This window comes from Colobus angolensis, unplaced genomic scaffold (assembly GCF_000951035.1).
Source record: "Colobus angolensis palliatus isolate OR3802 unplaced genomic scaffold, Cang.pa_1.0 Scaffold141, whole genome shotgun sequence".
In the NCBI taxonomy this organism is placed as follows: Eukaryota; Metazoa; Chordata; class Mammalia; order Primates; family Cercopithecidae; genus Colobus; species Colobus angolensis.
In genome coordinates, this window is record NW_012114500.1 from 5575764 (window position 1) to 5594902 (window position 19139).

The window sequence follows — 19139 nt, forward strand, 5'->3', positions numbered from 1 at the left end:
CAATATCAACTCACTGCAACCTCTGCCTCCCAGGTTCAAGCAATTCTCCTGCCTCAGCCTCCCAAGTAGCTGGGATTACAGGCATGCACCACCATACCTGGCTAATTTTTGTATTTTTCGTATAGACAGGGTCTCACTATATTGGCCAGGTTGGTCTCAAACTCCTGACCTCAGGTGATCTGCCTGCTTCGGCCTTCCAAAGTGCTAGGATTACAGGCATTAGCCATTGAACCTGGCTGGTTTATTATTTCCATAAGGCCAGTCTATTAAGACTGGGAGAGAAGAGGAGACTGTCTTATCTAAGGTATGGAAATCAACACAGAGAGTCCAGAAAAGTGGAGAAACAAAAGAATACATTTCAAACAAAGTAACAAAAGAAATATCCAGAAATCAATTCTAATGAAGTGGAGATTTACCTGAGAGAGACTATAAAATAACAATCATGAAGATATTGATGAGAGCACACCAAAGTGTGAGCAAAGTAAGGATTTTACTCGTGAGATAGAAATATATATAAATATAGTTTTTTTGTTTGTTTATTTGTTTGTTTTCTAATAGAGTCCTGCTCTGTTGCCCAGGCTGGAGTACAGCGGCACCATCTCGAGAGGCTCACTGCAAGCTCCGCCTCCTGAGTTCATGCCATTCTCCTGCCTCAGCCTCCCAAGTCGCTGGGACTACAGGCACCCCCAACCATGCCCAGCTAATTTTTTGTATTTTTAGTAGAGAAGAGATGTCACCATGTTAGCCAGGATGGTCTTGATCCCCTGACCTCGTGATCTGTCTGCCTCGGCCTCCCAAAGTGCTGGGATTACAGACATGAGCCACTGCACCTGGCTGAGATAGAAAATATTTTTAAGTGAAAATTGAAAATTATAAAGCTAAAGAACACAGTAACTGAAATGAAAAATTCAATAGAGTGGTTCTATAAGCGTTGAGATCAAGGGAAAGAAAGGATTAATAAACTTGAAGACAAATTATTGAAATTTATCTAGTCAGAGGAACAAACAAACAATGAAAAGCAGTGAGGATAGCTTAAGGGACATATGAGATGGCCATCAAGCTGTCTAATTTACACATTTTATGGGAGTTCAAGAAATAAAAAGGGACAGAAAGTGTATTAAAAGATATAATGGCTGGAAAATTTTCAAACATGGAGAAATATATAGAAATGCATATACAGTAAGCCTAAAGGATACCACATATTTGCTGTCCTTTAATTTCTCACATTAGAAATCCAAAAAGATCCAAACCAAGGCATATTACTACAATACTGTTAACATGTCCATACTACCCGATGTGATATACAGATTTAATACAATTTCTATCAAAATTCCAATGGTATTTTTCACAGAAATATAAAAAAATCTAAAATTTATATGTAATAGCAAAATGTCTTTAATTGACAATAAATCATAAGAAAGAAAGATAAAGTTGGAGGCATCACACTTCCTGAGTTTAGTTTATATTACACTGCTATTGCAATCATAGCAGTGTAATAAGGGCACAAAACCAGACACAAAGATCAATGGAACACAATAGAGATATCAGAGAAAACAAACCCAAGCGTATGAAGTCAATTATGTTTTAACAGGGGAACCAAGAATACATGATTGGGAAAACATGTTTTTTTTTTTTTTTTCAATGAAGGGAACTGAGAAAACTGTATATCTGTATGCAAAAGAATGAAATTGGGCCCAAAATTGGGCCCTTAGCCTACAGTATTGTAAAACAACCAAATAGATTAAAGATCTAAACACAAGATGCAAAATCATAAATCTCTTAGAAGAAAAACCTTTTGGAATTGACCTCGACAATTACATATATATATATATATACACACATATATATATATATCACACTAAAGCCTCAAGCAACAACAACAACAAATAAGCAGTTAGGACTGTATCACACTAAATTGCTTCTGTACGGCGAAAGAAACAATCAACACAACATAAAGGCAGGCTACACACGTTGAGAGAAAATATTTGCAAAGCATATATCTGATAAGGGATTAATATTCAAAATATATAAGGAACTCACAAATCTCAGTATAAGCAAATAAATAAATAACCCAAATAAAAATGAGGAAATGTTCTAAATGGACCTTATTTCAAAGAAGATGTAAAACTGTCCAACAAGTAAGTGAAAAGGTGCTCAACATCAGTAATTACTACAGGAATGTAAATCAAAATCACAATGAAATATTCTCTCATACATACTAAAAGAGCCACTATCAAAAAGATGAGAAGTAATAAGTGTTGGTGAGACTGTGAAGAAAATAGAACCCTTTAATGATGTTGATGGGAATGTAAAATGTTATAGTCATTAGGGAAAATGATATTATTTCCTCAAAAATTAAAAATAGAACTACTGTATGATCCAACAATCCGTCCTCTGGGTAAGTACCTAATGAAATAACCACTGGTAAATATATCTGCATTCTCACATTCATTGCAGCATTATTCACAACAGCCAAGAAATAAAAACAACCTGAGTATCTATAGATGAATGAATTGAATAAGAAATTGTGTTGAAATATATATAATACATATATAAAATACATGTATATATAATATATATAAAATATATGTATATATATATTACATACAATTGAATACTTTTCAGCAGACAAATAAAAGGAAATGTTGCCACATGTGACAAGCTGAATAAACCTGGAAGACATTATACTAAGTGAAATAAGCCAGACACAGAAAGTAAAATAGCTGTGATTTCACTTATAATATGCAATCTAAAAATGTTGAAAACATAGAAACTGAGATTAGAATGGTGTTTACCAGGGGCAGGGGGTGAGGACATTGAGCATTGAGGGTGGAGGTGAAAATGAGGAAATGTAGGTAATAGTTTACAAAGTTGCAATTATGTAGAATAAATAAATCTAGAGATCAAATGCACTGCATGATGATTTTCGTTAATAATATTACATGTTTTATTGGAAATCTGCTGAGAATAGGTTTCAAGTGCTCCTATCACAGAGACAAAAATGGTAAGTATGTAAGGAGATGGACAGGATTATTTATTTGACTCTAGCAGTCATTTCACTGTATACATGCATTTTAAAACATCATGTTATACATCTTTTATATATAATTTTTAAAAAGCCAATTTTGTCTATCTCTAAAAGCAAAGTTTTCTCTTTCACGTTTTGTTGCCACCAAGTTATAAAATAGCGATATAGTAAAAAGTTTTACCATTTTCATTGCTTTCTAAATATTTAATTTCGAGTCTAAATGATGTGCATAATTTGACATTACTCTGTGATGAATCCTCTTAAGGTATGTTCCATTTTTTAATTAGTAGCATACTTTAGAGGTGATTATTTTATCCTGAATAAATATAACAAACACTTGAATCTCGCTAAACATTGCTATGCTTTAGCACAGTTTAATTTTCAGTTATATCAATTCACAAATTTAAATGAGCACAAATAATTTTAATGAAACTAGTTCCAGTTAGATTCTTAAAGATAAAAGAATTTGGCAATTAATTCTGTCTAAAAAATTTTTCCTTATATCACCCAGCTTTTGTGTATCTGATCCTCTAAAATCTGTAACTGTTATAACTAAATGAGAATCCACACTAGTTAGTGACTATTTGGGATAATTTGCATTCATTTTAATATATTAACACTTCAAAACTAACATCTAATTTTCAGAAAGAAGCCTTATAATGTGAATGTAACATTATTGCAGCAGGCTGAATTAATTAACTCTTGCGATATTTCCCTAGAACTTTTTCTTTTACACCTTTCTGAAGAAAGTTACGCTTTTTTGATTTTCACTTCCATAGGGATCAAAATAATTCCCAAACACTTTCTTCTCAATTTTTCAATGAACAAATTATCAGTAGGTGTTGAATTATGAGTTTAATAAATTATGAAAATGATGTGCACACAGAGACTGTTTAAAGACTTTTTAGAATTCGCATTTTTATTTTTCAAAAAAGGCCATAGAAAGTTTTCTAAATATTAAAAAAATTTAAAATGCTGAAAACTTTATTATTCAATTTTTGTCTTAAATTTTTCATTAAGTTATTTGCAATCAATGCTTGTCATCACTGGCCATCAGAGAAATGCAAATCAAAACCACAATGAGATAGTATCTCACACCAGTTAGAATGGCAATCATTAAAAAGGCAGGAAACAACAGGTGCTGGAGAGGATGTGGAGAAATAGGAACACTTTTACACTGTTGTGGGATTGTAAACTAGTTCAACCATTGTAGAAAACAGTATAGCGATTCCTCAAGGATCTAAAACTAGAAATACCATATGCCTCAGCCATCGCATTACTGGGTATATACCCAAAGGATTATAAATCATGCTGCTATAAAGACACATGCACACATATGTTTCTTGCGGCACTATTCACAATAGCAAAGACTTGGAATCAACCCAAATGTCCATCAGTGACAGACTGGATTAAGAAAATGTGGCACATATACACCATGGAATACTATGCAGTCATAAAAAAGGATGAGTTCATGTCCTTGTAGGGACATGGGTGCAGCTGGAAACCATCATTCTCAGCAAACTTTCACAAGAACAGAAAACCAAACACTGCATATTCTCACTCATAGGTGGGAATTGAACAAAGAGATCACTTGGACATGGGAAGGGGAACATCACACACTGGGGACTATTATGGGGAGGGGGGAGGGTTGGTATTGGGAGTTATAAATGATGTAGATGACGCGTTGATGGGTGCTGACGAGTTGATGGGTGCAGCACACCAACATGGCACATGTATACATGTGTAACAAACCTGCACATTGTGCACATGTACCCTAGAACTTAAAGTATAATAAAAAAAAAAAAAGAAAGTATCTTCTTGATAAAAAGAGAAAGTACTTTTTGCTGTCTTTTAGGATCAGTTATTAAACAAAATTGTATATTTTATTTCAGATGCAATAAAACAGTTGGCTTTATTACATCAAGCCTTCAATGCCTTTTAACCCAAAACATTCAGTCCACAAGTGTAATACACATTTTGTCTTTTGCAGCAGAATTGAACAAGTATGCACATATAATCTCGACCAGAACTGGTGAAAGCTGTTACTACTGTCACTAGCTTCCTTATTTGAAAGATGTCCTCTGACATCTCTGGGCCTGAATGTCCTTCCTTGCAAAATAGGCATAATAGTAGGGCTTGCCTCATTAGAATACTGTAAGCAATAACTGTTTAAAATGTGTAAGTCTTTCACAACAGTGTATAAAGTGTAAACACTTGAAAAAAATTAGCTATTATTATTTGGGAGAGGAGTACACTTTGTATAATGGCTGACATTCAGATATTAAGTGATGTGATATCTATAGAATGTAGACTGTATTTTGATTAGTTTGTGCTCAAATCAAATGCAATTTTTAAACTTTTTAAAATTATACTTTAAGTTCTGTGATACATGTGCAGAACATGCAGGCCTGTTACAGAGAGTTTTACTGTAATGTTTATATCTTAAATAGTTTTACTTATAATGAAATAGTCTCTTAATTATTCCTCTGAATGTGAACTCAATAAAAGCAGAGATTGGATCTTTTCCATTGTTACATTCCAATGCTTACACACTACATAACAAGTAGCAAATATTCAATTCATATTTTATAATAAATAATTATACAGGTACATGTTTCTCAATTTTTAACCTAAAAAGATAGGGATCTATTCTGTGGTTGGCCATTAAATATAGTAAAACAATTGTAATTAAAATAATTAACTACAGAATATTTTAATTTTTTTTCATTGCACAGAGATCACATAAAATTCTAAAATGTGATGTGATACAGGAACAAAGAGCTAATTAGTAAAACATTTCCATAAAAAACTGATTCTGCTTTTTTAACTATACTAACCTGATAAGGGGAAATTTTGTTGTGTAGATCAAATTCATTATTGCTATTCTTCCAAAGTTATCTCTATTATCTTAAGATCATCTCAACAGAAAGAGTTGAAACTAAATAGAGCTAAGTCCATAGGACAATAATTTTCAAATCTGTCACGATTATTTATAGTAATCACAATTATACCATGAAATCAGTTAATGTTAATATAGTAAAGTTTATCTTAAACAATTATATGGTTTTCAGAGTCACAAATACCTATCCAATTAGGGCTAACATTGTTCTTTCGTGAATAGATATGCTAAAAATTGAACTTTCAGTCAAACAAACATTGTGATGTTCTATTCTGATTATTAGTTCAAGCTAAAGATTAATTTAAACAATTGTATGATTTGATCAAAAAGACATTTCAAAAATATCCCTCATTAAATGTATTAATATGGTAAATTCATTTGATTAGTATAGGGATGTATTTAATATTATATTTGTAAATTAAATACAATCACAGCATGACTCATCTTTTGTGTGCTAGTTGAATTTGCTAGTAACTAGTGGATAAAATCGGAAAAAACATCTTAAAAATGTATTTATTCCTCAATGTTGTTGATATTAGACTTCCAATACATGTTGTATTAGACTTCCAATACATTTTGTATTAGCCTTCTAATACATGGCATACATTCATTAACTCTTCATAATATTTTTATGACTATATTCATTGTTTAGTGGAAAAAATTCTTCAGGCAAAACATTTGCCAACCAAGGAAATTAATCTTCATAAAATAATCAATATTCATAAATTACGTTTTAATTAAAAACTCAACCATAAGCTAACACAAATGTTTTAAGTCATTTTAATGTAAAAAAAAATGTAGAAAATGTTCCCAATAAGGGAAAGTTGGTTAAAAATAAAAATAAGACCAAAACTACACACATAAAAGTAAAAACACTTAATAAATGTTCATACATTAGAGGGATGCTTTGATGTGACCCACCCCTCACCTATATTGGTGAAAAATATACTTCAGTAGCTATTCTTAGATCAATGTGTTCCTTTTGTAATCTGTGCTTTAGAAAAACAATGAACTTGTCTTTCCCAAACAAAAATCCAAAGAATATCACTGACCTGCTCACAGTCTCTGGATAACTCATCATTGTGAGTAATATAACATCTTAACAATTCCCTGCCCCAGAGCGGTAAGAATATCTTCATTCGCTTGATATTCTGCAGTCCTTTCATGATTGTTCTGTGTTTTGGCTACCTCTCGTGTCTATTCATGTTCTCTGATCGGGACCAAAACTTCACTGCCTTATCCTTAACCAGAAGAGCTACATGAAAAGCCTGAGAGGCTTGCCTATCAAACTACAGTGTCATCTCTATGCTCAATTTGTGCCCTGCATGTATTATACCATATTTTACTTGTCTGTTTATGTGTCTGTCTTAACAGATCATGAATCCCTCAAGATCAGGGCAAAACCCTTACTCATATTTAAATCGGCCAACTTTAGCACAGTCCTGAACACATATAATTATGTTTTCCCCATTTTATATTTGTGCAAAATTGGGACAATTCTAAGCTTTTCTGAGGGTCTCCTTTAGGTAAAATATGATCCTAACTTTATTTTCTGTCATAAAATGATTTGAGGTTATTGCTCTTTAAAACAATTAAACTTCGTATGCAAAATAACCACTTTCCTTTCTGGAAACATATAATAACTATTGAATAAATATTAGTTACTGTTATTTCACTTAACTTTCATTAAGTATTAATAATAAGAATTATACCAACGTCAAAGAATAAGGAATTATAAGAATATGATACAAATTAAAAAAACTGTAGCATATCTTTTTTTTTTTTTTTTCGAGACCAAATCTTTTTCTGTTGCCAGGCTGGAGTGCAATGGCGTGATCTGGGCTCACTACAACCTCTGCCTCCTGGGTTCAAGCGATTCCACTGCCTCAGCCTCCCATGTAGCTGGGACTACAGGTGTGCACCACCATGCCCAGTTAATTTTTTTGTATTTTAGTAGAGACAGGGTTTCACCATGTTGGCCAGGCTGGTCTCGATCTCTTGACCTCATCATGCGCCCACCTCAGCCTCCCAAAGTGCTGGGATTACAGGTGTGATTCACGACTCCTGGCCTAGCGTATCTTTATCTAAGATGAAAAATACAGATCCAGACTGAGTCAATTTTGTGTTAATTAAAATGGAGAACAGAGGAAACATTCTAGAAGTTTTAAGGACAGACTTTCCATATATAACACATGCTCGTATTCAGAGCTTTATGCTTACTATTTCTTCTGATAAACATGTTGTCCTCAGATAGCTACGTGGTTTATTGCCTCACTTTATTCAGTTTTGGGTATACATACACACCACCATACATATACACATAAAAATCTAAAAATTACAAAATAAAGAATAAGAAATACTCAAACATATGATACATATCCATAAGATAATATGGTGACTAAGAGCATTCCAAAATTGATAAAAGGTATAATTTTTTTACAAAAAGCTCAGAAAATTAGGATAAACATTAAGAAATCTACACTAAAACACATAGAAATTAAACAGTAAAAAAAAAAGAATATCTTAAAATCATACAGAAAGAAAAATTAATAATTATCTTTAAAGATTATACAGCAGCAGCTCTCTAAACCAAATAAATAGAATCAATATGATATTTTTCTGGCATATTTAATGTGTAGAAATTAATAACAAAACATGCCAGTCTAGAATTCTATACCCAATGCAAACATTCTGTAGAAGTAAACATAGAAATGAATTGAGGGATATAGAATTTGAAAAAAAAAAAATGTGTCTAGTAGGGTGACATTAAAAAATAAAAGTAAATTTTTTAGGCTGAAAACATTCTAAACGAAAATATGAAGATGTATAAGGGAATAACAAGCACTGAAAAGAGTATGCATGCATTTATAAATACACATACATAAATCTGTGCATTTTAAAGCATATATTTAATTAAAATCATTGCAGTAAAATACAAATGGCAGGAAAGGTAGGCACAGGACTCTTAAAATTATAAGTCTCCAACCATCCCATATAAATGATGCAAGACAATTGAACTACCAAATTGAGACTTAGCCCAGGAGGGTTCTTAGCTTTACCCAGGAAAGAATTCAAGGGTGAGTAAGTGGTTTTAGGCAACAGTCTTTTATTGGACAGTACTTCCTCTTTTGGATCAGGCCTAACTCATAGGCAATATACCCAAAATTGACAATTCATGGGCTCTTGCCAATTGTATGTATACTCCCTTATATCTACTTTCAATTACTTGCAAAATCAGGGCTGGGTCAATGAAAATTGAGGGGTGGGTTATTTAGAACCTTCTAGGAAAAGAGTGACAATTCATCCTGTCTGGACCAGATTGAGATATTGTTTTGGTCAGCAGGGTTGACAATTCATGGGCTCTTGCCAATTGTATGTATACTCCCTTATATCTACTTTCAATTACTTGCAAAATCAGGGCTGAGTCTTGTCAGTCTCCTATGTCACAAATAATACTATTTTTTATTATCCTGTTGTTAGGTGACAGATGTGCTTTTTTCTAATCTGCTGTGTAACCATTAAAAACGGTAAAATATTTTACCACTAGTATGTTAATGGAATACAAATTAGAATACCAATTTTTTTCTTAATTGAAAAGTAAGTAAAAACGAAGACAGATATGTAAAAATAGATTGGACAATCAGAAAATAAATATTGAAAAAATAAATACAAACACAAACATGCCAGTAACTAATTTAAATATCAATGCACTGAATAATATAATTAAAAATCTAAGATTGTCAGAATTAGTTTTAAAAACCCTCAAATATTTCTCATGAGACACTTTAAATATAGAACACAGAAGGATTTACTCTAAAATGATAAAAAAAGATTTTAAAATATTACCAAAAATTCTATATAGAGAGTGTTTTAATATCAGACAAATTGTACTTTAAAGCAAGAAGCATTTCCAGAGGTAAATAGGAGTATTTTATAATTAAAAGTGGATCAATTTGATAGGCAGATATGACAATCCTAATTGGACCTAGCATGGCTTCAAAATATATAAACAAAAATTGACAGCACAAAGAGAAGAAATAGAAAGTTACTATCATTTTGTGGGTTTTAATAAAGAGATTTTAATATAAAAGGTACAGGAAAAATGTCTACTGACATGGATATCACGGACAACAAAGTTAATAAACATCACCTATTTGACATAGACAGTACATTGTACCAAACAATGAAAACTTACATGTCAAAATGTAATGTAAGTATGGAAATGGGATTGAATAAGCAAGAGAGCCTCAAAAAAATTCAAAATATTTAAATCATTTGGAATAGTTCTATGACCACAATGGAAATAATACAGGAAAAGGTAACTTAAAAAGCCTTATTCCTAAAACAACTAGAGTACTTCCGTATAACTCACTTATGAAGGAAGAAATCAAAATTGTAGAGGTGTTTGAAACTGAAAACTAATGACTGAAGAGCACACCAAAATTTGGTTAATGTGACCAAATCAGTGCATTAACAAGAAATACATAGTCTTGAATTCATATACTAAAAAAGGTAAAAACATGTTATTGAATTTCAGTCTTATTAAGTTAAAAATTACTGTAAGAAACAAGCAAGAAATGTAAAATAGGAAAAAAATATTAAATAAGAGAGCAAAGTCAATGGAATGAGAAAAACATCCTAAAATACAAAAAAAAAAAAAAACAGATTTAGCTTTGTGAAGAAATTAATGGAATACCCTAACAATAATTATAAAAGAAAAAAGGGGAAAGGCAAGTTGTCTACATTAGATAATGGAAAACGAACATTGCAACAGAATTAAAAGTCTGTAAAGAACACTAAAAAGATGGTATAAATAAACTTACATAAATACTTTGGACAATATACCAGAATTCAAATTCAATATTGGTCAACGTTTAAAAAATGAAAACTACACAGTGATTAACTTTGATACTTGAGATACATTAAGGCATAGATTAAATACCATCAATAATAATTAATAGAATAATTCATTTTGGCCCTAGCTATATAATGTAGAAAAGAAACATGTGGATTAAAATATTTGGAGGATCACACACACACAGATAACAGTATAAAGTTAATATAGTTTAATGATTTAGGGACAGCCAAACCACACTGGCGACATTACAAACTCATTTTTTGAAAAACTGGCTCATGAACTACAAAAAAACCAAAAAGTCTGATAGTTAAAGAGGTAGATAAAGAGCAATGCAAGGCATGGGAATGGCATGCTTCAAAGTGTAAGAAAATGCACGTTATTAACATGTATCTTCATAAAACTGATGAATGTCTACCAACTTATATATATATTTCCTGTGAAATAACTCATGCTTATGTCACTTCTCAGAACGCCTTTTCCTGAACGATGTCATACATCCAAGAAACATAAATGAGTTCTCCAACTGAAAAACACCACATATCACACCAGGAGATAAGGACGGAGGTATAAGCAGGGTCCAAATCACTGAAGATTTAGCATATAAGAATTTTATTTAGGATAAGGTTCTGCTGACATAATCTAAACATGAGTCTAACATTATTATATTTGTAATTTAGAAGTAGTAACAAGGGATTAGTAAGAATGACATATTAGAAGAGGAAAATTCTGGAAGCAAAACCATTTGTGGGGTTCTTGCTTAATTTTATGAGCATAATGTTGAGAACTTGGTAAAATTAAGAACACAGTGATGAAGATGGGCAGTTACTCTGTTCCACTGATGTTTAGAAAATATAGTGGATAGACCCAATGATTATATATGTTAATAAGAAGATTTAAGAATAAAATATATTCTAGGTTTGTCCTTTGGAAACCCACAAAACTATCACAGGATCTTAACTTTCTGCAAGATATTTTTCTACATGGGATGAGAGCACAGAAATACATTTTTATTTTGCTCTTTGAAAAGAATTTCAGAATTCACACTCAAATACTAATGAGGCTCTAAGTGTTCCTGAAATACAACAAACAGCGAAAGATGTGCACTGCATATGACCATTCATTAATAAATATCTTTTGTAGAATATTCTTTCTAAATACTGCTAGAATTTGATGTTAACTCAGTAAAATGGAGACTCTATGATCCATAATTTACACCTAATTAGTGTTTAATCTTTTTTTCAGTCCTGTGATTTAATTATAAATACTTAGTCCAGTGGAATAAATATTGTTTTTTTGTCATTGTTGTTCAGTTAAAATCAACAAGCTTCTTGATAGATATAGATTACCAATACAAGCTTATTATTTTATAATTACTCTAAAGTTAGTGCAGCAAACAGAAGCCATAGGTCTTGACTAAGTGCAATGACAAAAGGTTTTCTAAAACTTATTTTTGATAATCTATTCACTGGAAATCAAAGTTTATTCAGGTTACATAAATGTGTTTTTCATTTCTCTTGAGAAATATAAGCTTATTGAATAAAGTATTATAGTATTAATACATATACTTAATAAAATTTAAAGAATTTTAACTAAATCTGTCTCTAGTTATCCAAAGTCTTTTTGTATTTGAGAGCACTTGTCAAAATTAAATCTTTAAAATGCTACATTCTTCTAGTATGCTGCCATACCACCCTGAACGCACCCAAGCTCGTCTGATCTAGTGTTTAATTTATATTTATTATTTTAATTCAGATTAGACTGTCATGAGAGTCAGAATATTGATGCTGATCTATTAACATTTTTATATGATTTCTTCTCAACAATATAGCATGTATAAAATCATGTAAAATTGTCAAATATTAACATATATTTTACACATTTATCTACAAAAAACATTCTCTTGTGCAAGTTAAAAATTAAAGATATTCAGATTAAAATTGGTATAACTGACTATTCAATTGAAAGTTTAATTCAAATAATGGAAATCTTTAAAAGAAAATTGAATCAAATGAAACATAGTATTTAGACAACATATTGAATTTTTTCAATTAAGCGAGAATACAGACATGTCAGAAATAATAGTAACAAATAGACAATAAGCAAAATATTTACTAACTGGATAACACACAACTAAGAGCCTGTGCACATATTTGTACACAGGAGCACACAACACGTACACATCAAATGCAGCTTATGAACACGGATTCATACAGCCTTTTCCCAACTTTATAGTCTAAGCTTCTATGAGCCCACACTACTTGTTCATAAATTTGTTTTGATGTTTAAAGTAGCAGTTTAATTGAGTGGATTTATTATAAACTGGGGATATTCGCCAAGCATCGTACACAATGCAAGATGGTTGCTCAGTTTGATTCACTGATAATTCTAGTGTTCATTATCTACCAGTTTCCTCAGAGCAGGTGGCATCTTCAAACTACATAAAATAAACAATTGTAAAAGGAGTGTCGGGATATGTGGAATTGAGAACGTCTGGCTTACCAGTTCATTTGACATCCTCTCTTCATTTACCTATAAAAATAAATATGACATTTCTTAGTACAGAAAACACATCTGAAAAATTAATTCTTTTCAGTTTAGTTGCGTGTCCGCTAACGAAAAAAATAATAGAAAATTAATTTTTTAGATGGTACATTTATTGAGCATATGAGATTAATGGAGTCTGAGACCTCCCTGAGAGATTCATAGAAACTACAGCCTAAATCACAATTTGGAGCCAGGTATTTGGTTTGTATGTATAAGATGCACGACACATTTTTATACATAAAAAATTTGAATACCAGTGCTGTAGTATTAACACTTCTGCCAAGTTTTGGTGATTAAATTAGAAAGCACTTCTTTGGACAACTAAAACAAGAAACTTAATTGATAATGCTTAATTAAAGCTTAATTTTTTAATATTAAGAAGTCTATAAGTGGCTACTTACAGTGTTTTAGTAACTCAACAATATCTTTGCAAATGATTTCAGTTTGTATTACTTGTGTTTGTAAAATGTATGTTAAAATTTCAAGCCTCATAGCATTTAAGTTGGGAGTGAAATATGTTTGATTGTGCCATTATATCAGTTTCTTTGACTGGTACGGCAAAAGTTTTCCAAGATAACCCTCGTCTTTCTAGAAGACTTCCTTTTACATGTCATTGGTTAAAAATAGGTTGCAGGTTTTATAGTTACTTTCAGCAGCAAGTAACAAAAAGAAAAAAAATCGGAATCTTAATTGGCATAGGTCAATCATGATGTGATCACTATTATGAACCTGGTGTTGGCCAAACACATCCACTTTCCTTCAGCAAAAAAATTAGGAAAACTGGGCTATCATTTTTGTTCAGCAGTGATCTATTGCAGAATAAAATTCAATGCTAGAAAATATATATCCTAAAGATTTATATAATAAACAGTATATTTTTAATAAGATACATTTGTTGATGGTTTTTAGTTGGGCATATAAAGGAAAAAATGTCTGAATAAAATGTAATAGGTTTCCACTGTTTCTCATAATGTAAGAATCCATAGTCATTTTTAATTTTACACAATAAACAATAGAAAATTCACTTTTGGAAAATTTTACTACAGACTAATAGAGTGAAATTTTGATTATGAGGGATTTGTGAGTGACTTTTCAAATCAACTACAGAGAAGTAATTTCTGTCGACTTTTCCACTGACATTTTCTTCATGATTCTAGAAATAGATATCATTAGGAAAGGTTCAGGAGTAGCATGCCTTAGTTAATATCACTCTACTTTTTTATGCCATTTTCCACTATTTACTTAAATGAATTGACTGTATAGATAAATTAACGCAGACAGGAATTGGAAATGAAAATAGTCTGTCTATTTTTAAATATATGACCATAGGAAATAATCCTAGTTAAGAAACCAAGCTATAATGCTTAAACTAATTCTCCAATCATATAAAGCAAGTTGAATGAAATAATTGATTGTGAGTCAATATCTGGTATATATGTAGTAGAATATCACATAAAGGGTTCGTTATTCATTAGGCACAGATGCATTGATATAGATACACCAAAACCATAGAACTAGCGATAATCACTTGGCAAACAGGTTAAGAAATAGTCAACTGAGGCTAACTCAGTTCTATGCATGCCAGTTTACAACAAGCATTCTTTGCTATGAACTGCCCTTAACTGATTTTCTATTGGGTTTACTTTTCTTTTTTTCTTTACATTTTGGCACTTCAGGTCATCCTTCTCATCTAGAGTTATTCTGGTTCACTGAACCACAATGAAGAAGTATTTCCACCACCCAATGCCATTTTGATTCTTTTTATAACTAGTTTAATCTTCCAGATTGCTGTTAAGCTATTTTATTTGTAAGGCATATGGATCTTTCATTTTTTATTTCAAATCTGGAAATTTTCTTTCCTTTTTCTTCTATTCTAATTAATTTTTCTCTTTCTCGTACTCTATCTCTACTTATATTTTGTCTTTTTCCATTAAAAATAATTTAAGCTTGGGCATATGGTGCTGCAAGAACTGGCTCCAGGGCCCTTATGCTGACTGACCTTATAGCTCCCAGCCTGGTGATAGGATCTACCCTGATCTGAGTATGGCCACCTCTCAATATGAGTGGCTGAAATTGGTGTTAGTGCCCATGGGACAGTGTAAAATGACTGTGATCCCCACAGTGGCCACTTTGTGGCCTTCAAGTTCCAAATGAGAACTCACATTAGAGTTCCCATTAGAAACCACTTCTGTAATACGATCACTTCTACTCTCATTAGAGTTCTCATTAGAAATCACTCCCATAATATGATCACGTCCCACCAGGTCCCTCCTTCAACGCATGGGGATTACAGTTTAACATGAGATTTGGGTGGGGACACAGGGCCAAATCATATAATCAGCTGAGACCATCAAGGATCTGATGCACAAGTTTCAAAGAGACCTAGATTTGCTTCATTTCCATTGCATTGTTCACTGATATCTGAAGACGGAGAATATTCCAGTGACAAGTGGTGGCACAGTCAAGCTGGCTGACTTGGTCTGGCCAGCATCTATAGCTACCAGATGGTGTTTATACCTGTGGTTGTTACACTCTTGTACTGTGCTCATGAGGTTCTTTTGCAATCTACACAGGCAACATCTGTGGACTTGTGAAGTGTTGGATGTGTCTTCGCAGAGATGTTTCCTCAAAAGCCTCTCTTCTGTGGAAACTCTAACGCTGAAGAGTTGGGCAAAATCTTTAACCTGATTGGGCTGCCTCTATAGGATGACTGGCCCTAAGATGTGTCTCTACCGCATGGAGGCTTTCTCCACGGAGGGCCTCATCCAGTAGAGTCAGTGGTGCCTGAGATGGAGCACAGCTGCTGCTGGAAATGTTATTTTGTCCTACATAAGCAAATCTCTGCCTTCCCAGCTCTGGAGCACTTTTATTTACATAAAGCTCAGAGTGTGCAATGGAGTAGCTGTCACAGAAGGAATAGAAGCTGCCATTTCCCTTATTCTGGACACCTGAGTGGTGAGAACCCCACTGAGAAGGCAATCACTGCCTTCATATCTGAAGCTCTGGAGACACCGTCTGAAACTTTTTACAGATAATATTTTGCTGCCTTAATAACATTATCTTTCCACCCTTCCATTTGAGGCTTCTCCTTCTCCTCCCACCCTGTTTCCTTATACTAGAGGGTATGTCCCCTCTTATCCCTTTCTGTACCTTGATATCGGGGTATTTTCTTATACAGGAAAAGTAAAACTAAATAAAGAAAAAAACAATTTAACAATTTTTATTTCTGCTAGTAGGTTTAAAATACTAGTGGTCCTTGCAAAAACTGCATTTTGGTTCTGGTATAATTTGTGAATCTCTGGTGTTTGAATTTGCAAATTATCTGTTTATAGTTCCTATGATTATGGGTATTGCACTTTGCATATGAACATAGAAAGCAGAAGTCAACCCACAGAACTTGAGGATTAAATGAAAGTTTTTTTGAATGATATTCATAAGTGATTGTGCTAAAATTATCTTCTAGGGGAAAAGTGAATTATAACATTCATTTTCCAGTTATTTCTTATTACTCTCAACCATGACAGTGTAAAATTGTTCAAATAGGATTGATTTTATATGTGATCTAGTTTCATTCCATTGGAGACATGCTGAATTTAAAATATTAGGTAGTAAAGACAGTAAAGTACTGAATTTATCTAGCTTGCTAATACGGAAGCAGGGCTCTCTACTGGATAGATGCAGAGAAAAGATGAGATTCATCTACCCAAGCAATACCAATATGAAAGCTGCAGTAGTTCAATTATGAGAAAAAAAGGTGAATTTCTTTCTTAGTCTACATTCACATTAAATCAGCTAAAAATACTTGAGCATTTAAATAAATGTAATTTGATTATTGAGTTTAAGTGTGACTTTTCTGGGATATTTAACAGACTTTTCTTTTCTAATGCAAGTGATTACACTCCCATCTCTTCATAAACAGAACTACAAAATCTTAGAGCTGAAAGACATAGGTGAAGTCATCTAAAATGATTATTTGCTTTTCAAAAGGAGTCATTAACATTTATAAGATCAATTGACTTTCACACAGTCTCATGCCTAAATGGTGGCAAAGTTGCAGCAATAACTTAGGTACTGTTATTTCTAGAATTTGAAATTTTACTTTCAAAGTTTAAAATTAAAATAATACATTTAAGGCTGGGTGCAGTGGCTGATGCCTGTAATCCCAGCACTTTGGGAGGCCGAGACAGGCGGATCATAAGGTCAGGAGACCGAGACCTTCCTGGCTAACACGATGAAACACCATCTCTACTAAAAACAAAAAAAATTAGCCGGGTGTGGTGGCGGGCGCCTGTAGTCCCAGCTACTCGGGAGGCTGAGGCAGGAGAATGGTGTGAACCCGGGAGGCAGAGCTTGCAGTGAGCTGAGTTCGCGCCACTGCACTCCAGCCTGGGTGACAGAGCGAGACTCTGTCTAAAAAAAAAAAAAAAAAAAAAAAAAAAAAAAAAATATATATATTTATTATGAAATAACTGTGAGAGAACTTATTGTATATTGCGTTACTTATCATAGGGCATGATAATAGTTCAATTATTATCACTATAACTTACAACATTAATCTCATATCGAATGAAAAGTTTTGATGTAAGTATTAAAGAGAACATATTTGGTGTTTATTTGCAGAAAGAATTATAACTGGAGAATATCAAATGGGCTAATTGTTACAAAGCTGAAATTGTGAATTTAATGTAGTAACTTAACAAAAATCCTGAAAAAAGTAATAGGGCCTAACTTAAGCAGTGGGAAAGAAAAACAAGTATATTGATAAAAGTATTTTAAGAAATTAGAATTGTAACATCTAGGAATGCTTAAATATTATGGTTAAACAGAAAGTTATAGATGATTCTCAACAAGTGAATCAGAATGGAGGATGAAGGAGGATAATTTTTGAAGACATCAAAATGATGAGTTTAAACCTATTGATTTTCAGGTACTTGTGGCATATCCCTTTAATCAGTTATTTATGATTTTTAATGTTTAGATAATACAGCAGACATATGATCTGGGTTTTATATATAAACTTTGATGTTATCATGATGTCAGCAGCAGTCCCTCTGGAGTGGTTGCTGCCATGATGCAGGCTGCAGTGGGGAAGGCATGGCTTGCGATGTACACTCCACAGAGAAGGCAGGAGCCAAGAACAGGTAGAAGCCCTGCCCTCTTCCAAGTTGTAAAGGCAGGAGCCCCATCCTCTCGGGCATAGTTGCAGCCACCCAGACGCAGCTGCAGACCCTGGCATCTCTGCACTCTTGAGGGGCTGGCAATGCCTCTAACCCCCACAGACTTGGAAGTGCCTCCTGCCACTGCCTCGCTTCTCCCTGTTCCCAGGGCCAGCTCCAATTTTAGAGCAAAGTTGTGGCTGACCTAGGGTGCTGTCATGACCTGACCAGGTGTGCACATGCTTGGGGCAGCACTGACACCCCAGTCCCCTGCTGCCTCAGTCTCCTCTGGACTTTGGGCACCAGCAAGCATGAGAGGGAGGCCAAGGGGGTGCTAAGGGCAGGTCTGTGCATGCTTGCAGGCACCTCTCAGCAGAAACAGCCTGGGTGCAGTGGGCACTGTGGATGGCAGGAAAATGATGTCAGAAGGCAGAAAGGCTCCTGGGTAGAAAGGGGCAGGTCTCCAATGAAACCCCACCTTCAGGCCAGGGATGGCCTGAGAGGCCTGGGGGCTGGGCTGCCAGCTCCATGGACTGCAGTGAGAAAATATGGTGCTTTTTCTATGTGTCCATGATCCAATCAGCATGCACTTCATTCCCTCTGAAGCCCATAACAGCCCCAGACTCAGCCAGACTTGGGCAGACAATGATATGA

At 33.5% G+C, this 19139-nt stretch overlaps 1 pseudogene; it reads left to right on the forward strand.

Annotated features, from left to right (window-relative positions):
* The first annotated feature begins 15678 nt into the window (after positions 1–15678).
* Positions 15679–16364, forward strand: LOC105506930 (annotated as a pseudogene).
* Positions 16365–19139: the final 2775 nt, after the last annotated feature.